General features: G+C 43.1%; 1 protein-coding gene across 13 annotated transcripts in view; it reads right to left on the reverse strand.

Moving 5' to 3' along the window:
* The window catches only part of PDZD2 (PDZ domain containing 2), a 201269-nt gene that overhangs the window by 161804 nt on the left and 16728 nt on the right, over positions 1–22737 (reverse strand). For 5 of the 13 annotated variants that reach the window (XM_072922591.1, XM_072922586.1, XM_072922589.1 and 2 more), the window contains one exon: positions 6904–7032. The exons of the other annotated variants lie outside the window; for them this stretch is intronic. The gene's annotated coding sequence lies outside the window, so the exon portion shown is untranslated. The remainder of the gene's footprint in view (positions 1–6903; positions 7033–22737) is intronic. 13 annotated transcript variants of the gene reach the window in all.

Consider the following 22737-nt stretch of genomic DNA (forward strand, 5'->3'; position numbering starts at 1 on the left):
GGGCTCCCAGCACGGGAGGGAGAGGGACCTGCTGGAGTCAGCCCAGAGGAGGCCACCAAGATGATCAGAGGGAGGGAGCGCCTCTGCTGTGAGGACAGACTGAGGGAAATGGGACCGTTCAGCCTGGAGAAGACACGACTCCAGGGAAACCTTATTGTGGCTTTTCAGTAAGTGGAGACTTGTTAAAAAGATGGGGACAGACTTTTTAGTAGGGCCTGTTGTGACAGGACAAGTGATAAGAGATTTTAAGCTAAACAAGCGTAGATTCAAACCAGATGTAAGAAAAAAATTTTTTTTATGATGATAGTGGCACAGGTTGCCCAGAGAAGTGGTAGATGTCACCTCCCTGGAAACACTGAAAGTCAGACTGGGGCTGTGAGCAACCTAATCCAGTTAAAGGTGACTCTGCCCATGGCAGGTGGGTTGGAACTAGATTCTCTTTAGAGAATCCAGCCTATCTTACAATTATATTATTTGCCAAAAACCAGCAGAAAGAAATGATGTCTGTAGACCCCATCCTTTGGTGTCTGGTTTAATAAATGTGCATAGTTCAGAAAACAGGTTAGATAAGGAGCACAAAAACTTTTCTTTTAATCGTTATTTAAAAATTATTATGAAATCCTTCTCTTATTTTACTTCATGGTCAAAAAGAAGCACCATTTTGCTTTGCCAGCAGCATTAAAAAGCTTTCAAACCTGTTCCAAACAGCATTGCTACATAGCCCCTGTTCACTGAACACATCTGCAACTCAGGAGCAATTACTCCTGAAGCATATTGCAGTTTAGCCTGCTCATTTGTCTTCTAACCATTATTCTGCTTTTCAAAGAACAAACTCCTCCCCTCACATGAGCAGATGGGGAAATGTCATCTCTCATTCTTATAGAAGCTTTGACCAATATTCTGACTTGGGCATTAAATAGAGCAGAAGTCTGCAGAGCTACCTATGCTTTATGGCATATTTTTTTTTATGCATGAGCTCTGCTGTCAACAATGTCAGCAGGAATATGCATGATGTTACATGCCGTGTTTGTCAGCTGGTCGCTTACTATGCAACAAGGGCCCGGGAGCAGCAGAGAGTGGAAAATCAGAACTCTCTTCATTTAAATTTATAATCTGCAAAATCAGGACAATGAAAAAAAATACCAGAAATTGGCCCAAGCAGTAAGATTCAGACCAAGATTCAAGATGCTGAAGGTGCAGGAATGCTCAGGAGCAGTGGTGATGACTCAGCCCATGAAAAAATTCGAGAAGCAGAGAGGCACACAACTGCAACAGCTGGAGAAATGCACACAGCACTGAAAGCCAAGAGGCAGCAGGGCCTGCCCTGAACCAGAGAAGGACAAAAGCAGCTGAGTGACAAGGAGCACAGGGAAAGGGGCAGCCTGGGAGGTATCTCTGCTCCAGCAGTGCCACAGGAATATGAGTGGCAGTGGTGGAGATTTGTTCTTGGGGACAGCTATGAGGGGTGCCCCCCCCTACCCCCCCCCCCCCCCCCCCAGCTCCGAGGCAGGGTGTGAGGGATGCACTTGGCACCAATCATAGCATCACTGGAGACAACAGTGACAACGACAACGAGGGCACACAACAGCACTCTGTTGTGGCCAACAGCTGGCAATGGCCACTAAACTCAAAGACAGCAAATCAGTTTGCATTATAATCTCCAGGGTTTGCATGCTCAAATCATATAATATTTGGTTTCCATAAAAATATCTGTCATTGCATTTCTCAATTTTTTTGTGGAGGAGAAGGAGGAAAAATTATTTTTCATTAAAAACTACTGGTTTTTGCACTACAGCGAAGATGAGTGGAAAAAGCCTGGTTACAAAAATAAAGAAGAAATGTAACTGCATTTCACTGAACAAATTTCCTTTTAAACCTGGCATAGGCATTATTTTTCTCAGGGAAGCAAGTCAGTGACAGTGGAGAAGGAGAAGGCAAGCATCTATGGGAGAGATGAGCTGAATATGGCACCAAAAAAAAATCTCAAAAGTAGTATGTAACAGTGAAAACAAGCATAAGATTTCTCTGTGCTCAACATCAGGATGTACCAACACTTCAGCTATTAAGCTGATCTTTACAACTAAGCTACCAACACTGCATAAGACTGTCTAACAGTAGCTGGAAAGAGAATGGAGCAGCCACATTTAGTTCCAATAAACTGCTTATCTGCAGTTTTTCCTCTTCCTAACTATTTGCTAAAAATGTATTTTATAAACGCCGTATATCAGAAAGCAAACTGTGGCATGCAGGCCACTGTTGTTACCTATGAACTGTGCCATCCCATTTACAGGCTGGAGGGGTTTATTTGATTTTTACATCAAGCATCAAGCAGCGAGGGTAAAACAAACAGCAAAGTAGCTAGTCAGCCAAGCTTCAGTGCCTCTGATGGGACCCAAGCAGACATCTCAGTGATGAGCTTTTGCTCTCAAACCAGACTACTGGGAGCACAAAATAATTAATAAAACAGTGAGTAATTATGCATAACAATGGCTGAAGGATGCAGTTGCAGATGCAGCTGCTAACACATCTTTAAACTATTGTTTTGTTGGCAAAATGAGTACTTAGAAAAAGTAAAAATTACTGTAAGAAGAGACTGTAAGACTGTGCTGCACACCCTTTCTTGTCTCCAGAGGGAACAAAGACTCAAGTGTTGGTATGGTTGAAGACCCTTCTTGGGTGTATTTTGTTTCTCTTTTGAGTTGCTCTTATACCATAATTCTCCTTTGCATACCCTAAGGGTCAATGTGAGGTAATGCTCCACTTTTCTGGAAGAGCTATCAGAATGCTGGTTGCAAACTTGCCCTCTTTTTGATCTGTTCTGAACTGAGTGTTTACATATGCAACTATTTCTCCCCTTGTTTCCAGACCTTCATTAAGGGATCTGCTTAGAGACTTCCCCTTTTAACCATACATTTCAAAAGAGCATTTATGTCCCCAGTGATGCCTGTACTAGATTTGGATGTCTGAAATCCTGTCTTCTCCCCCAAAGTCAGGAAAGCTTTTTGGCTGTTTTCCGTAGCATACTGAGTACCTCTCCTGGAGTAAAGGAGGGGACAGCCTGGGGAGCACATGAGTTTGCCAGCAGCCCACAGGGCTGGGCTGCACCTGAAATGCCAACAGGATCCAGGGCATTCCACCAAAACAGACAAGAGTCTGTTCAGGGAGATTACAACCACTCTCACCCGCAAAGAATCTGAAGCACAAAAGGTGCTCTATCAGACAAGAATAGGAGACTGTAGGGAGATTGGTGAGACAGACACAGACTTAATTTGAGAAGTTAAGCCATTTTATTCATGGAACTGCTCTGCAACACTTGCAGTACTAACATGAGCAGACTGTAATTGCCAGGATTGTTTTCTGCTGAGTTCTCACTTTGCAAAAAAGTCATTACCCAATCAGTATGGAAAGTCATTAGCTAATCCCCTTAGGATCAGACTGTTAATAGAATTTGGTGGGCTGCCTGGACACTAGCTGAAATTATTATATATCAACACAGAAATGAAGGAAACATCTTAAGGATTACTCAGCTGCACTGGGAAGAGCTCCTGCTCAAAGGCTGTCTGCTTTTCTGTGCCAACTTCAATCCAGTCAATTGCCCAACTCAGTTCTGGGAGAATTTCTGACCTGCCCTAAATTGTGCCAGTCTACAATCCCCACAGTCACTGCTGCACTTCTAATAGCACGTTTCCTGTGCCAACAAGAAGAGCTGCAGAGGTGGCTCTACACTGGTGAAGGTGAACATCAGTGGGCAACCCACTGTGTTGCAAGATAAACCAGGCATGTGCAAAACCCAGATTAATTAATGCAAAACCACAGGCTAAAGAAAAAAAAAAACAACCTAAGAATTAAAGATTAGAGTGTAGGGAATTGGCTGAGGCACAGCGAAGATACAGCAGGCAGGGGATATCAAGGATACCTGGATTTAGCAAAATCAGGGAACTGGGGAAAGAGAAAATTGCATTTTGAGATGAGGATTTGTAAGGACTACTTCATAAGAAAAATTCCAGGCAGAGTCCTGTGGTTTGGTGGGAGACTGGTGCTGGTCAGGGTAAAGGCAGATGGGTGCCAGCTTGGCTAAACAACTTTTCTAGAAGCAATGATTTAGCTAAGGCATCTCTTGTCTCTAAATGCACAGCAGTTCTGCTTTTTTTCTTTAAAAGTTATTTCTCTATTAAAAATGTGTCTTCTGATGAAAGACAGCCATTTGTGCTGAGCAAAAACTGGTAGTTACCATGGGAGAGAAAATAAAATTCAATTCCCAGTGTGTCTGCAAGTTCCAAATACTTCCCTAAATGAGCTGCATGCATGCAAAACATCCCCCATGAGATCCTGACACAGAGGAAGGTGCACTGCTGCACAGGCAGGAATATGATGGTGATTTGATGACCATCTGCACCTGGTAGCATCCATAATATGGTGATGGAAAAATGTAGAGGTAGAAATAAAAAAAAACCCACCCTGATTTATAAAGTAGAATTTCACATTTCTAAAGAGATAACAATGCAAAGCTAAGTAAAGGCGCCAAGTGCCCCTTGGTAAATATTGTGAGTTTTTTAGTTTTAGTCTTCAGAGTTCACCCCTTTCAGATAACAGAAGCCATCACCCAAACTGTGAGCACCCCAGCTGTTATGAAGAATTCTCCCAGCATCTGTGGGCTGCAGAAATCCCAGCATACAAAGCACTTTGTCTTGGATACAGATATCTTGTTCTTTGCATAAAAATCATTATACCATGTGTGTTGCTCTCACAGGCACTTGTGTCAAGCCCAGACAGTGCCTGTCAACCTCCTTCAACAACATAGATATTGTCTGCAACAAAACACTTAGAATGTTTTGCAGAAAAGTGGTTGTAAAAGGAAAAAGAAAACCCCTTGTCTTCTGCAGAAGCACATCTTTGGTTAGGCTTTGCTTTGTTATACCCAAAACATTAAAACCTGTCTTAGCTGGAGGAGTAACTCCAGCCTGCACACTTTTGTGATGGCCAGAGCCAGAGGCTGTTCCTTGTATGGCTGCTCAGTGTTTCCAGCCTGTTGACACAGGCACCCAAAAGGGACGGGCACATCCTTCCACACCAGTGCCCAGCTCTTTCCACAGTGAGCAGCAGCAGCCCAGGCAGGCAGATGCTCACACCATATTTTTCATAGTAGTCCAAACTTTGGAGTGTGTAGCATGGGAAACTGCCCAAAAGGCCAGGCCAGCCAGCCATGGAGCTGGCTGCAGCCTGGCATCACACTGGCAATTAAATTTGGCTGTCTGTAATCTGAGGAGAGGACACACCACACCACATCACATGGCACAAAAATCCCTCCAGGTGATACCGAGTGTGCTTTTTATAAACTAAGTACCAGTTTCTGCTGCAACATTTCTCCCAAGAAACTAAAGCAGAGTGCAAAATAATACTTGGAACACACTGATTTTGTACATATTGAGAATCAGGACAGCTACATCACAATATTTTGCTGAAGTGAAATATTAATTGCAGGTCTGTGCCATTATCTTCTTTCTTTGTGCAAAATATTAGTGATTATAATCTGTATCCATGGTATGGAAACTGTGATCTGTTTAATAAATTTGGAACTATAATTTACTTTTTGTTTTCTTCGCCCCTGTTTTTTCATTGCTTTTAAGAGAAAACACTCCCACACAGTCAAATATTCAGCTGCATGAAAATAGTTTGAAGTAATTCAAATCCACAAAGCAACTCAAGGTCTGGTTGCCCCCACATTTACAAAATTGCCCTGTGGTATTCTGGAAGATGCACAATTTTTGCAGCAGGGCTTTGAGGTAAAAAGGAAGAAAAAATACCCATGATTCCTTAAATCTTTCCATCCTATATTTTGAAAGGAAGAAAGAAGCATTTAAATTGTTGCTGTATAAAAAGGAACTTCAATAATATTTTGTGTTAAAGAAGATTTTTTTTTGCTTGCATGTACTCATATCTGGGGAGTACTTTATAAAGAGGTTAAAAAAATAAAAACTTCTTAGAAATAAAGATAGTCATGACAGATTATAACCAGCATTTTTCCATGAATCATCTCCACTGCATGCAGTAATAAAGATTCCCAGACAACCTTTTAGGTGACCAGGAGGAATATTCCAGATTTTGGATATTTTACTTCAGGGTGGGTGTCCCTCTGTGGAAAGGCTCAAAGAAAGGAATGTATGTGTGCTGAAAAAGAGACATCTGAACACAGTAAGTCTTCAAAGCCGTGTAAGGCTGCAAAAAGGACAGCAGTGAATTGTACTATACATCCATTGAGAGTAAACCAAAAATTAATCAGCTTAATTCCCAATAAGAAATATCTAGACGACATATTAAAAAAAAAAAAAAAAACCAAAAACGCAAGGACAGAGCAATGGAGCAAGCCAGTAGAAGATTATTTTGCCTTAGGTTTTTCAAAGAATAGGCTAAATAAGCTAGGACCCATCCATCAGCGATGGCCTAAGCATATTGTTCTGCTCTAAGATGGGCATCTGGATTCCACAACTCCCAGTATCCCTCTGGACCTACATTTTGTTGACTTTTTGGTCCAGAAATCTCCTCAAAACAAAAACAGACACCCATCAGAAGACAGACACAAATCCCTACAAGGCTAAGAGCACTCCCACAGAATGCTGTGCTCTCTCTAAGAACACAGACATTTTTTCTATACTGATCCCAAAGCACAGTGAAGAAAAACAGATATTCATGGAGTTGAAGTCAATACCCATCTAACAGCAGCTAGGCATGGTTAAAGCAAACATCAGTGGGAGAAAAGTTTCAGCTCTGATTTCAAGAGCAAAGCAGACACTTTCAATCCCCAAGCAAAACAGAGATCGTGTCAACCATTCCCAAAGTACCATCAGAAAGAAAATCCATGAGTGAAACAGGACAGCCACCTTCACCAGTGATGAGTGCCATTACCTTGGTTACAGGCTCACAGGAAATTCAAATAATTTGCAGTAGCAGTGCACTGGAGATGATGAGTCAGAGATGCATCTGGTCACGGAGCTTCGAATCAAGACAGAAGATTCCCTGGCTTCCCACTGAGCTCTGCACGTATAAGAGCACCAGTTCAGTGTCCACAGGCAGCACAAACGTTTGAGATCCCTATAAGGTTTTGGCAGTTTGTGCAGCAGCAGATCTCACCAGAAGAGTGAGTATTTTCAAAGATATTCCCCTGAGGCAGAGAAAAACATCTGGCACCCCCCTACATAGTGTTCCCTGCCACCCACACTTGGGCTGGACACCACATTGTGCTGTCAAAAACCTCAATCTGTTTTTAACAACTAAGGAAAAACATTTCCGGCAAAATGAAACTTAACCTAAATGTTCCTTTGCCAAGTGATGCCGGCTCCTTTCTGGTTACATTTGGGGGGAAGGGTGGAAGTTCACAAGTTAGAAAAACAAATTAGTAAATCACTGGCCACTGCCCTCCCCCTGCCAAAAAAACCCCACAAAAAAAGAAAACTCAAACAAAAAACCCCAACAAAAAAGCAGAAAAAAAAACAAAAGAAAACCCCTCTCAATTGAATCTAAGTTCTACCTTGGTTTCTACTATTCAGTCTTGGTTTCTAGTTGATCTAAAACTTATAAGCCTCCCATGTGAAAACGCCAGAAAGGAAGCAGGACACCAACAGCCTCCCCCTGGGATACACACAGGCACAAGGAGGCAGCAGCAGGGGATTTTCAGCCAAACCCCAGGGAAACCAGCTGTAAGAGTGAGCAGCAGAAAACCACAGAGCAGAAGCAAACAACTCCCAGTTGCAGACAGATTTCAGTTTTCAAGGCTGAGCTCAGTAAGCCAGTGTTTAAGGCAGAGACCTACCCTTTTCTTTCCTCTAATTAGCAAAGAGGAAAGAAAAGGCAAAGTGTCTGTGAGGAGGTGATGGTTCTGGTGTGCTGGCAAACTGATGAGGTTTGTCAGGGCTCAGCAGCATTTGCTCTCTGCCATCTTTTATTGCCACCCCATCCTATAATGTCTAAATGTTGCATCTAACACCATATACCCTAATGCACACCATTACGTATTCCCAGGGTATAGATGGGGTTATCTGCAGCTTGCTGCAGGTCCTTTGTACACCTTCCAGGCTGCATATTTCTAGAGTCTGAGGATGTGGAGCTGAACCATTCCCCCCATCAAATCCCACCCCCAACACCATCTCTGGCCTCTGTGCCTCTCCATTAAGCCTCTTCTTTCAGTTTCACAATTGGCAGACATTCCCCATTAATATTTAAGAAAAATTATGATAAACAATATGCAATATATTGCTGATATTTGCCAAAACAAAGATGTAGGATTCCAGCATTCAAAATCATGCAGGCATCTTAATCCCAGTCCAGGGTTTCCAGGACCTACCCCGGTCATGGGAGATCAGACTGGTTTGGAGAGCTACTTGACATCCTGCCTTCTTGTCCTACTTTTTCCAGCTATCTGAAAAGAGTTTAATTAAGCCCTTCTAAAGGACATAAGAAACACATACTTACGTAAGAAGCTTAAAAATGAACAATCAAATTACTGAGTTTTGGGCTTTATACTTAGATGACAATTGAAGATACTTGGACAAGCATGAAAGGGAAGGGAAGTGCACAAGCCTGCTGTTCATACACATGCATGAGAACACGAGGCACATGGTACCCCTGAGTGTTAACCACCCCACCAAACAACAGGATGAAAATATACTGTAACATCAACAACAGACAATATTGTCATTCCCTCTAAATTCACGATTTCGTGTACCTCAGACAGGGATCTCTGCATATCTGACCCCATAGATACAACTTGATATTGCATAGCTTCATTGCATTAATTCCCTTTTATTGAAAGGATCTGATGTTATTAATTTTTACATCTATTCAATTTCATATGCTTTTTCCCTGACAAATACTTCAAGACAAAAATAATTTAAAAATCACTGAAATTAAGCCCTTTGTATGGCTTTCATTAAAAAAAAATAATAGTCAAAGCCATGAGAGAGGCAGACATTAATTAATAAACGCATTTACAAAGCAAGCTCTAAACCTCTGACAAGACTTTGTCAGAAATACTCAATAGCCATAAGTTTCTGTTCAAAGCCCCACTAAGTCAGGCCGTAAATCAATTCCAGCTTTTCCTCTGTAACTCAAAAAAGTCGCAGGTACTTTCAGAAATTACAGAATTTGAAGAGGGGGAAGGGCAGGCCAAGGCCACAAAGCAGAGAACTCTCCCAGCAGACTTCCTTGGAGCTATTATGGTGTCTACCATAATTTTGCTTTAAAACCCTACACAATATAGGCCTGCTCAACAACAATCATAATCATCATCACCATCAGTCCTTTTGTAGGAAAGGTGATTGTCAAAGCAGAAGTAAATGGACAATAGTTTGTTCATGGCTAGAAACAAGCCCTTTAAAGTCTAACAAGAGTGAGCCCAGGATCACTCTGCAAGCTGAGGTTTTCCTGTCTGTTTCTTTGTCCAGCCTGATCAGCTAGTGGTGGCTCCTCCAGACGAGTATTTTGCTTAGATAAATTGAACATTACACTGCAGGACACAACATTGCAGCTCAAGATCTCACTCAGGGGCTGAACGATGGAGAATTGGCTGGAGCAGAGTCTGGCTGCCTCCAGCAGCCCCTTCCCTGAGCATGCAGAAGCAAGGCAAGTTCTCCTAATGACCCAAAGCCCCACAGTGATACCTCTCCACTGCTGGCAAACACTGACGAGGCACACACAGACTTCAAAGAGGTAAGGGAGTATTTCATAGGAGATATTTTTAAGTTAAGACAGAAAACAATTTTCTCCTTTATTTACGTTACACACAAATATTCAGTTCCCCTTACTTTCCCTTTCTGTAGATGCTGTCTCTGGTTAAAAAAACATTGTAATAATTGTACTGTTGCATGCTCAGCCTTTAAAGCCAACATTTTTTTGTATCAAGGCAGAAAATACAGTCTTATAGCCAGAGTTACTACATTACTTAAGAAATCATCCAGCTGAAATACGTTTTCCATGATTACAATAAATTATAGACATGATTTGTTGGCATATAAGTTACAGATGCATGTGTACCAGTCTGCTGGCCAAAACATTCTAAGATCAAAGGAGAAGCTGAAAGTGGACAAGATTATTTATTATTGTGATGAATACCATGCCCAAGAAGTCGTCATCATAGCCGTGGGCTGTACAAGTACAGAACAAACAGACACTGTCCTCAAAAACTGCGTGCTGAAGCAGAGATCATGAAACAGATCCAGGGACAAGTCAAGGATGAATTAATGCATCAACACCTCACTTTTTAATTTAACTGTATTTAAAAAATATACTTAAATCACTTTCTCTGCCTCTGTCTTCGTATAACCATTATGTAAGGCAGTATAATTAAAAATAAACTTTTCACTCCCCAGCAGCAGTTATGCAATAGCTTTTAATTAACTAAGATCCTTCATGATCAAGAGAACATTTAAGGAGTTTAAGTTATAACTCAATGCCCTTCTTCACAGCTTCACATTCAAATCCTCTAACATAAAGTATTTGCATTTTTCCTCTCATCTCTCCAGTACAAAACCGGTTTGTCAGGTTTTATTTGGTTTTATCTGCTTGCAAGATGCTGTCTCGGGGTCCTAAAAATGCAGGGACATATTTTGTGCAATCTGTCAGCAACTGTCTTCAGATGCAAGGCTACAGGAAGTTGATGAGCTCTTTTCTTATCAGAATGAGTCAAAAAAGTGAATTATCCACTCTTAACCCTCCCTACACTGGCAAATTTCTCTATTTGTTTTGTACAATAAAAATAAAATAAAAGTTAAAATTGGCCTGATGAAACCATATAAGAACAGTTTTCTCTTTGAATGCTCTGGTAGAAGAGAACATCACTCTGCCATTTTAGAGAGCCAGAGAGTTTCCAACACCCATTCCATTCTTCTACAAAAGCATCCCCCTGGTTCCAGGACCCATTCTGGCACTATGGATGGTTTCCCCCATTACTCTGTTTTTGTCATATCCTGTTTCCCCCAAGATGTTGTGTAGTTTTGGGGATTCTTTAGGGCTTTTTTGAAAAGTCATCTTCTCTCCACAAACTTTACAAACAAGAAATCATTTAACCTGTTTTCTTCACAAAACCATAAAAGCCTTTTTCACCATAAAAGTCTTACTAATCTGTATTTGCTTGAAATGCAAATATTTTTCACAAAATTGTTCTGCTAATTTTCATGAAAGCCAGCACCTCACAGGATCACAACCCCCTCACTGAAACTGTCTTTCAGTAAATCTCAAAAGAATAAAACCTGAGCTTGAGAAACCTTCCTTCCATTTTGAATGGGGATTTAGGAAGAGAAGTGTGAGTTTTGCTGCTGTTTGCTAATCCAAACAGAGAGAAGAAGGAATCCAAACTGCCTGAGAGCTCATATCTGAAAATAATGTGATTTTCTTTTAGGATTTTTATAAATACATCTCTTCATAAATTTGAGCTTAAAGAGGAAAAAAAGTAGGAAAAAAAGAGGTCTTCATACTTCTAACATATGGTCCATGGCCAACTTCTAGTGCAAAGCTGCCCCATCAGACAGCAAGCTGATGGACAGAATGGAAACCAGGGATTCTTCTTTATGGTTATTTTCTTGCTTATTGGATTTGGATTTTTAGCTTCATTCTGAAATGCTGCCATGCTACACTGAGTACATAGTAGCTGGCATCACTTTAAAGGCCCCAGCAGATCTCAGTCAGCAAACCAGATTAGTTACACCACACAGGAAAGAGGGCTTGTGTGTTTTGGGGAGCGACGGGGAAGCAGGAAGACATCCCGTTGTGCTGGTGAAAGGGGCACTGGTGGAGGGAGAGGGAGGAGAGGGAAACAAGCCTGCTCTGAAATTTGACTTTCATCTCAGACAGCGTGCTCCACTTAACTGCACAAGGCCATTACGCATGGATACAGCTCGAACGTCCTGAGAGACCCTGGCATCCTGCACTGCACGTGAACAGCCTCGCTGCCAGAGCAGAAGTTGGTGTCTTGTCATGCCACATCAAATCCAGGTTAGTGAGCGCTGTCAAGGCCGTGGAGCAGCACAATCAGTGTCTGCATCAGCGCAGGCAGCGTCCTACGGGTGACATGCGAAGGCAGTGGTGGGTGAGCACCTGAGCAGGCTCAGAGGGCAGCAGCACCGCTGGGTAACAACCCTGTGCTCCAGAAAACATCCTGCCCCTCAAGGTTTCATCTTCCACCCACACGAAGGAGGCTTCACCCACTGCCACATGCCTGCGCCATACCTAATTTGCCAGTTGCTTTGAAGGGGGTTCGGGGCCAAGAGCTTCCTGTAAATTACTCCTTTCTCTGCAAAACCCGCTTAATGGAATTAAATGAAGGATCTGTTTGGCCCATGGAGTATGTGACGTGCAGAATTAGATTTTATCTCAATCCATTACAGAAAGTTTCAAAATGGAGATAGATTTTCAATCATAGGTTGATAAAAGTTATTATAAAATATACAATGTGAACGTATGAAAGGATTTTTTCCTTCAACAAACCATTTTGAGATACATGGTTTATTCAAAGCATGTACATCATTAATGAATTATAAATGATAGCTACAGAGGAACTGAATGAGGAGAAAACTTTAATTATTTTAAAATTCTCTTTTCCAGTTTTTTGCATAGACAAGAAAAAGCATTAAAGCAGAATCATAAAGATTACTCTGCAAGGAGAAACGAAAAGGTCACTCACATGCTACCTAAGACACCAAACAAAGTTCAACATATCTGACAATCTTCCATTCATTAAAATATATACATTTGGCTAATCCCCTTGGGCTTAAGAATTTCCCAAATTTAGGCTAATGTGTCCTGGGCAGCATCCAGAGCCCCGTGGGCAGCAGGGGAGGGAGGGGATACTGCCCCTCTGCTCTGCTGAGACCCACCTGGAACACTGCATCCAGCCCTGGGCTCCCAGCACGGGAGGGACAGGGACCTGCTGGAGTCAGCCCAGAGGAGGCCACCAAGATGATCAGAGGGAGGGAGCACCTCTGCTGTGAGGAAAGGCTGAAAGAATTGAGGTTTATCAGCCTGGAAAGGAGAACATTTCAGGGTGACCTAATTGTGGCTTTCCAGTACCTGAAGGGAGCCAGCAAGAAAGACAGAGGGACTATTTACAACAGCCTGGAATGACAGCACAAATGGAAATGGGTTCAAACTGAAAGAGAAAATTTTGTTTAAATTAGGTACCAGGAAAAAATAGTACAGTGAGAGTGGTGAGGCACCTGGCACAGGTTGCCCACAGAAGCTGTGGGTGTGCCATCCCTGGAAGTGTCCAAGAGCAGGCTGGAAGGGGCCTTGAGCAAGTGGTCTTAGGAAAGGTATCCCTACCTATGGCAGAGAGGTTGGAATGAGATGATTTTTAAGGTACATTCCAACTCAAGACAATCTATGATCCTATGATCTCTAACCTAAAGTTAGAGTACCATCTTTTCCCCTCTATCCTGTTGCTTTTTTTAAACTAATTTAGCACTTTTTCTACTAACAAAAGAAGAGGAAGTTACTTTATTATTTTGGACCTACCCCTTGGAAACACTTCTTCCTCAGCAGCCAGATTTTGCTTAGGGCATGACTCCCTTCCCAGTTAAAGGATTGTACCCTGCATAGGAGGAGATAAAGGAATAGCAAAACAATTGCATGAGGTATTATGTAGATCTGGGAATTACACCACCTTATCAATTAAAAAAAAAAAACCACAAAAACATGTAAAAGGATAAAAATATATTAGGTCATGTTCTGGCCACAAACCACTACTTCCCTTTCCACAGTGATCCTCCTATCTTTGCCTGCATCACCTCTGACAATGCTCCTGATGCCCTCACTGACCATCACTCAAGGGCTGTGTGACAGTACTTGTTGCATGCCTGTCACCTCTGGATTGCACCTTGCCTCCCCAGGAAGAGCTATTTGGAGTGCATAAGGATGGTCTTTCAGAACCATAAGATTATTTTAACATGACATACACACAGAGTGCCATCTTGGGGCAACCTGGTACGCAGTTTTCCAGACATTTTGTCACTGTAAGAACTACAGACTGGATTAATTTCAGCTCAGTTCTACTACCTGTATTATACATCTGAGTACATGTCTGAGCTGCTCAAAAAGAAAGGTGGCCTTTAGAAGGAACAATTTATTGGATTTTTCTATTAATGAGTGTGAAGGTTACCTGAGCTGCCCAAAGCACTGCCAGTTTTAATCCCCTGAATGCAGGCACAAAAGCTCTGACAGCATTTATTTTTGATCAGACAACCACCCATATATACACACCTGTATATTGATTAAATTAATAAAACCCCAGACAACAGAGCCTGCAAGAAATCAAGCCTCTGCTTTTAAGAAGACAGCTATTGCACAGGGGGAAAAAATATGAACAGCTGACTCTAGGAGAAATTACTAAAAATTAAAGCATTAACACATTGGCAGAAAAGCTGAGCTGCTCCTGCTATTCTCTTCTGCTATGGAGGCAGTGCAAAGCACCTCGTCTCAAGGCTTGGCTCTGCTCAAGTCCATGCAGGATCAGTCCAAAATCAATGCCACGTCTTCCCTCTGATGATCAGCCTTGGCCTCACACAACTCTCAAAACTGTGTCCGACAAACACACAAAGCCCACTGATAATCCCTCAGGTGGAGCAATGTGGTGGTACAGAGGAGTTTCCTAGACCTGTGCCTAGACCACAGGAGAGCAGTGATCCAAAAATGACCACACAACATCAGTATCACACAGAGTCATTAGACAGCACAGAATAAATGCTCGGAGGAGATGAAGAACTGTATTGTAGTAACACTTCTATCCTTCTTACAATAACTTAACACCAAAAGGAAAAAATACCAGCCCCTTCTATAAATATACTTAAAATATTACTACCATGTGTGTGGAGAAGGGTTTTTGCACTTTCTTTCATTGCAGAGCTTAAATCCTGGCACAATCTCGAGTGAAAAATGAAGCCAGGGGTCTGCTGCAGAGTCTGTGTGTGTACCACAAACCACCAGGTGCCCTGGTACAGCCCATCCCTGCCAGCAGCTGAGGGCCAGGACCAAAATAACCCATGGGAAAACTTCCAGAGCCACTACCTACCCACTTTAACAAATACAACTCACATTAATTTTCAGAAGTTCCCTGTTTTACTCACATGAGCTAATGAATACGCATGAGAAAACCAGCGATGGAATTTAAAAGAAAGAGGTCCTGTTTAAAATTAGCCTCCCTGAAGATGTATGAGGAGACAAAGGACAGGCAAAAAGAGAGATTGCAAAACAAGAACATTATCTGTAGAACAAACGCACTTTGTGCTTTACTACACATGGATGGTATCTCCAGCACAGCAGAACCTGTACACAACTGTCCATACAGAGAGCCTGAACAGCAAAGCACTCATATGGGAAATGCCCTAGGTTAGAACAAGCTGGTTTCTACCAGCCAAACATGAGGCAGACCCAGAAGTCTATCTTTCTGTGCCATTTCCTACAAGGTTGAGTGATTGGACCTAAAGAAGCATTTAGGGGAAGGAAGGATGGGCTATGAACAGTCTCTGCAGTGTGGCCACAAACCAAGCAACAGTGTGCAGAAGGCTGAGGCCACAAGTGCTACCAGAAGGGCAGCTATAAGGAGTCCCCATCTGGGTGACCTCCTGCCCATGACTGAACCTATCAGCCATGAAAAAGTATGGCAAAGGAAACAAAAGGTGGTGTCTCCTGCACTGAAGGGTCAGCAAGGGTCAGCCAAAGGCTGCCACAGCACCAGACCAGATTTACATTGAAGACCCTCTAATACCCCAAAGCATGTCTACACAAGTGGATTCCCAAATTAAGTAAATCCAGATGCAAGCAGAAATTACTCTTCTTCGTTAATGGGGTACGGGATGAAATAAAATCATTTTGTAATAAAAGTTCCAAAAAGTAAACTGTCAGGGAATTCATAACGAACAGCATCTCATGAGGACAGGTCCTTAGTTTCCTCCTACACCACCTGAGATCCTTCACCCAGACCGGAAACCACCAAATACGAACAAAAACCATGAAAACAAATGGTCTCGTGGTTTTCCTGTAGGCCTTTGCAGTAACAAGTGGGGCCAGTGCCAAGCAGCGATAATGGATACTGACAGCCGTGTGGTAAATCACTCCCGACCTAGACGCCAACTTTTTGGAGAGAAGTTTCTGCAGCCTGCAAGGAGAAAGTCAAGCCTCAGGCTTGCATCATCCCACCCCTGAGTCATCCCACCACACAGATCCTCTCCCCTACCATCACTCCTCAGCCTGGCTCATATAATTATTACTGCACAGCTGCAATCATCCCTGCACTGTCGGAGCAAAGCCGGCTTCCCACCCACACACAAAGAAAAGAGCCACACTTGCCCCAAATTCAACACCTCAACACGAAATTGAGACCCCAGGATAAAAAGGGGAGGCAAGCAGAATCCCTCAGGCTCCTCAAGGGATTCAGGCAGGGGATGCTGCCTGAGATACAGGATGCCCTACATAAAGGGAACAGGAGAGGGGACAGAGTGGGGGATGGATAATCCTCCTGGCTCGTGTCTGTGACCAGGTTATGTCAGGTGCTATTAAGGCATGAGGTGTGAGCATGAGTGCCTGAAACCCCACTGCAGACTGCTCCAGCAGCCTTGAAATGAAACCTCCTTTAAAAAAAATATTTACGAAAAAATCCAAGAAAACACCAACAACCAAACAGAAAACAACAGCATGCCATATGCAGCAGTTAAGAGAGAAAAACATGCACCCAAATGTGCCCAGGGGAGCAAACCAAGGAGACCTACAGCTCCAAAACCACCCTCCTCCCCTGGGCTGAGTGCTGCTGCTGCCATTTCGTCTGCTCATCTCCACCGCCCATCCACGTCCCCTGAAGGCAGAGCTGCAGCCGCCGGGGAGCTCTGCCGTGCCTTCAAAGAGCCTAAACTGGGTCAGCAGAATGGAGAGAAAAAACCTGATTAAAGCATGAAGAAAGCTAGCAGACCTGCTGGCTGAGAGACAGCAGAAGGCAGGGAAAGGCACTCACGGGCTCTGCATCTCCTTGGAGGCACAGAAAGACATGGGCTGCTGGTCCCCCATTCCACAGCTGCAGGGAGGGAAATGTGTTTCTCAAATGTGTAATGGGATGCAGGCAACAGAAATACATTTGGGGATGGGAGAGCATAAGTAGATAAGTGTGTCCCACTGTCCTCTGTGCAGCATTCTGCCTAGGGCCACCCTCACCCACATTCCCAGTCAATTTATTCTGACTTGAACCAAGTGAAACAATTTAAATCCATGCAAATCTAAAATCTTTCATGAGCCTTATGGCTACAATTTGCACAATCCTTTCTTGTGCCTGAATAAACCCAGAGATGTTGGAGGAAGGGCCCCAACAGCTGCCAAACTCAAGCAGCATCTTTTGGATGCAATTAAAAATGCTAAACAGGATAAACAAGAGGCCATGAGGAGGACTCTTTGTTTCTGTGACAAAGACTTCGGACCTTAAAATAAAACAAGCCAAAACCACCTCTGCATCTGCAGCAAAAGGGTTTTGGGGGCTACCAAGTTCCAGGAGCAAGGTGGATCCTTAAGAAACACATGACTGCTGGAACTATAATTTGGGTGACATTTGGAAAGAGAGTTTTGCAAACCACAGAACGTAGAGCAGCTGAGAGCTCTTGCATGGACCAAGGCTTTACTGATGTCCAAACCAAGTGCTGGTGGATAATAGAGATGTTGTTATCCCATGGTACCACCACAACCTCCAGAACAATATACCCCATCTCCCTGAAACCTAACATAAATCTAACCTCGCTCTGGAAAACACCTTCTCCAAGCCACATCGCTGAAAAGACAAACAGGTTTTTCTCCACAGATCCTGGGAAACCAGCTCCAGATCCCTCTGTGGAGCTTCACACCCACCACCACTGTGGTCTGTGGGCCCACACAAAACCATCGCACCCTCGTCCTGACCGCTGGCTCCAGGGTGGGCTATGTATTTGCTTAAAGACATCCAATGAAAATATCAGCTTAAGAAATCACAGCAGCACAGCTTGGGTGGGGAGAACATTCCCTGCTCGAAAGCATCTGAGCTCTGCAGTTGCACATATCATATCTAGATATTGTTGTAAAGACCTCTGTCTACAGAAGGAATAGGAGATTTGATCTAGTACGCAAATAAAAATCAGAAATCTCTCCTGTCAGCCACAGAAAAGGCTATCAATAATTCATTTTAACAAAAAAGGAGATCAAAGAAAAATGCTGTGTTAGTTTGACATTTTGATATGTTGGTTCAGGATTCTTCTTTAATGTAATATGTAACAAACAGCACAGTTCATCTATAAATGCCAGACATGCTTGCAAATTGTTGAATATAGCAGGTCCTGTTAATATTCACTTGGATTTTTTAAATTAATTAATTTTCACTGCCTCTATATCACTTTTACTGCCTCTACCCAGCAGTTGTAGGTCAAGTGGAGCTCTCAGAAATGCTACACAGAGTTTCCAAATTAAAGTTTCAAATTTGTAACCACATTTCCATCTATTTCTTCATGTTACCCACCACATAGCTTAATGTCCAGCCCAACTTATTTGACTATTACATACTTGCTGTGAATTACTTCTGAAAATTGTACAGTCAAGAGCCAGAATGAGGTGCTTTTGCCCTAAATCCACTGTCTGTGCAAGTTCATTCTCATATATTGTGGTTTAATTTCACTTACAATTTCCTTATGGGCACTTGGTGGAGTAGATGAAGTATATTATACTCAAGAAAGCACAGGCTTGCAATCCACAAGATTTCAGTGTTATGTTGCAAGAGGTATTTATTGCAGTGGAGAACTGCTGGTAAATTTAACATGTGTTGCTCAAGCTCAGTCTGTATTCCCTTTGCGGTGCAGAAGACACAAGGGGACTCATATCTTCTAAATTTAAGTAGGGTACAGCAAATTTCTTGCAAGATAAAATCCCCTCTAAAATGCAGAAAATTGTTAACTCTGTGACTTATCTGTTCCAGGGTCAAGTAGAAAAGCAATACTCCTGTTGTTACATCACTTTGATTAAGGATTCTCTTTAAAGTACATTTTTAGGCAATATTGAGGCAGTTCTTTTAAAAGCTATTTCCCTAAAGTCCTTGATGGTAAAAACCTTTGTTACAGCCTGACACAGTATTGTGCTGTCTTTGGAGGAAAAGCAGTAGTCACTCAAATTCTGAGCATGGCTGGGCAGTAGAGACTCTTGGATACAGACTTGTAAATCCATGGCTTTTCTAGGTATGGCTTTTGTAGCTTTTAAATTACTATTTACATTGGTTGCTCTATCTAGAGAAGAGCTGTAGTTTAGAGGCGGCAACAGTTACCAAACGTGATGACACTCTAGATGGTAAAGCTGTGACCTGATTCAGCTGATAAAGGTGTCTCATATTTGTTACATCCAGTCCATTGAGAACAGGAAGAGCCAAAATTATGTATTTTTTCTTTTCCCCACCAAGTGTCTGCAGAGTGCTATGCTGAGAGTTGCTTCTACTGGAATCCTATGGCACTGCCATATCTCCAGAAACAGCGCTCACAAGACTGAGCTGCTTTTACCCATGAGGGAACTACCAGAGGAATGCCTTCTCTTCACACACTTCAACCCAAGGACTCCCATCCTCATGACCTCTCATCCCAAAAAAATCCAATCCCCAACACTCCCATCCCCACATACAGTGTCTCTTGGTTCAGTGCTGTTTGCAAGGAAGCAGCACCAATGACAAGATCTTAAAGCCAGGGCCACCCACATCTCTGTGTCTGCCTGACTGTCTCCTGGGCATCTCTGACACCATGCAGGTGTTGCACCATATTGAGGAAAGCAACTCTTGGCCATGCCTGCAGATGATAAACCTGCAGGTGGGACCAGATGGTTCCAAAGGTGGCCTTGGGTCTTCCCTTAATTAGATGTGGAATAGGGAGTAGAAGAAAAATTTTCAAGCTAAATACAGCTCTCTAGTCTTCCTTAGTCTTGTTTTCACACATGCCAATAAATTTGTTAAATCACTTAGATGCTTTTGAAAATTTTATTCACTGTTGGAATAAACCCCAAAAAAATCCCAAAAGAGTCTCAAAAAAGACTGCCACTTGATCAAAGGGCTGCAGTGAGAATTACAAACCTCTGAAACCTGTTTACAAAAGCCACTCCAGAGCAGGAGGTAAGGAACTGCCACAGCCAGCCAGCAACAGACTGACATGCAGCAGGGTCCCATCTGGCAGCATGAATTTTATTTCTGATTACAAAAAACACAGCCCAGAGGCACAGCAGCTGGACAAGGATCTGGCAGCTCAGACTGTGACCCCCCACTAACATGAGAGCTCTGAGCTCCTGGGATAGAGGTCTGAAGCAGGTACCATGCCCTGGTCCCAGCAACACCACAAAACAGAGAACAGAGCACTGAGCTGAATTTAGGGGGGGTTAAAGCACAAGACACAATTTTACATGAGCCTGACCGCTCTCAGATCTTCACTGGTATCATGAAATCAGGAGGAGGGGGAGAGAATCCTTCCCTGACATGCAGTATGAACACAAACAAGTTATTATTTGAAAGGCTGTACAAAGGTTAAGTCTTTAATCCCCTTAATCCAGACGACAAACAAACAAAACCCCAAGAATGGGATCCTGGAGCACAGTTAAGTGCTGCTAGGTCTCTTGTGGGGGCTCTCTATTCACATTGCTGCAACCAGTTATGAGCCTCCAGCTAAAAAGTTGCTGCAAATAAAATAGATGCAGACATGGTTTTATTCCCAGTTCTTTAAAGCTTATCACGGGCAATTTGGCAGCCTGGGCTCATGTTTCAGTGAGCAGGGTTTAATCCTCAGGTCAGTGGTACCAGGGTTACTGGGTCTGTCTGCCATTGCCCTCCTACTGACTCTTGAGTGCAGTGACTCCTCCTGCTTGTTACTCGTGCACAGGGCAAATGCAGATTCTGCTGAATGAAATCAAGAGTGGTGAAGGTAGGGGAGGAATCAGATAGTGACACAGCAGCATCAGAAGATGAACTGCAGAGTGAGTGGGGCCAAGGAGAGCTCCTCTTTTGGTGCACCTTATGGAAAAAATTCGGGTCAATGCAATGCATGCCAGCATTTGTACCACTCTCAAACCATGCCATTGTGGTAAGTAGACAGCAGTGCAGGCACTCAAAGGGTTAAATGGATTTAGGACCTGACCTGGGTTTATAGAATACTGGGAAATTCTTCTACTTATGTCAGGAGAAATTGGGTCAGCTGCAACCATGCATCCTAAATGAACCACAGGAAGAGTGTCGCTAATTTCAGTAGTAGTATTCATGCAATTCAAAGTAGACATGTGGTTATTTACCTTGCTGAATCAAGTCTACAGGAAAGGTCTAAGCCAGTGAAATAAGCATCACTTTTATGTCCTTTCTGCCATACAGCCCATCACAAGCTGATGAGCTACCGAAGATGAGGTGCAGGAGACTGTAATTAAAAACCACATTTCCTCTCAAAGTTCTTCTCATCTTTTCTGTATCTGTCTTACCAAGTATGAGCCATTCAGTGCAAGTCTGTCAATCTAAAGAGAAGAGAAGTTGTGATCTAAAAGGTCACAACTTCAGCAGTACTTAGATAAGTCAGAAGAAGAGTTAACAGCATTGGTACAGCCCAACCCTTGACAAGAATTTATAAGTGTCTTTTTGGAAATGAAAAGTCCCCTTTCTCCTCATTTTGGAGACTCTCCAGGTTGCTGCAACAGCTCCCTAGACCTCTCCCCACATTGCTACAAGTTGAATTGGACCCAGTCTTTCACTCTGAGCAGAGGTCAGACCAGTCACACTGGCAGAGCAGCAGAGCACGTGAAGGCTGGAGGGCTGAGAGACATTCTCTAGTTATTGAGCAGTCACTCTGGTGAGCATCAAGCACACCAGACCCACATCATCCCTGCAGTCCTGCTCACTGTGTCCCCCCTGCAGCCAGAGCTGCAGGTCACACACAGAAAATGCAAAAGGCAATTGCATGATACAGATAGAAATTATGCAGTTCAGCCTCCAAATGTCAGCACACAGAGCTAGAAAAAGAACACAAAGGCTCCTACCTGAGCTGATGAGACCAGCACTAACCAAATCTAAAGGGATGTGCAATGGCACAGGCAGCTCCTGCTCCGCACAACACTCTGTCTCTGGTCTCAGCAAATTCTGCTAAAGCATGTTATCTATTTGAGATTATATGTGCAGTGTGAGGAAAAACTAGATGGGAGGAGGTAAAGAAAAAGACACTCGGCGCAGATCCCAGTTTGTAACTGGGCCCTGAATTACTGTTAGAACAAGGCTCTCTCTGCCATGAGGATGGCAAGTGTCTGATCTCATATTGCAGAACTGCAAAGATCACTGCGAAATTACAGCTCAGTTCTGGTTTCATTTGGAAAGAAAAAAATTCCATGGTTCATTTAGATCATTTGGGAGCAGTCAGTCTTCTCCCAGCTCCCAGAACAGAAGTCCCATCTGCCCAGTCCTTCATCCCACTTTTGCAGAGCCCAACAGTTGCATTTCAAGATGCATTATAAAACCAAAAGGAAAAGGGCAATGACTGTAAAGCTCAGAAAGGGTGAAAAGGACTGTGAAGGGCAATAAACCCCCTTATTTAGTAAAAGCCCATTCGTGCCACACACTGTCAGGCTGCCAGGCCCCCCGCCTGCCTGAGTGCTGACAGCCTTTCCATCCCTGACAGTTCACAAGGTCATGGTCCCTGCTGGCATTTCATTCCACTCACCAGCCTGGTTTTCCTTAGCCCCACCAATTCCAGGTCTAAT

The sequence above is a fragment of the Taeniopygia guttata genome, chromosome Z, assembly GCF_048771995.1.
Source record: "Taeniopygia guttata chromosome Z, bTaeGut7.mat, whole genome shotgun sequence".
Classification (NCBI taxonomy): domain Eukaryota; kingdom Metazoa; phylum Chordata; class Aves; order Passeriformes; family Estrildidae; genus Taeniopygia; species Taeniopygia guttata.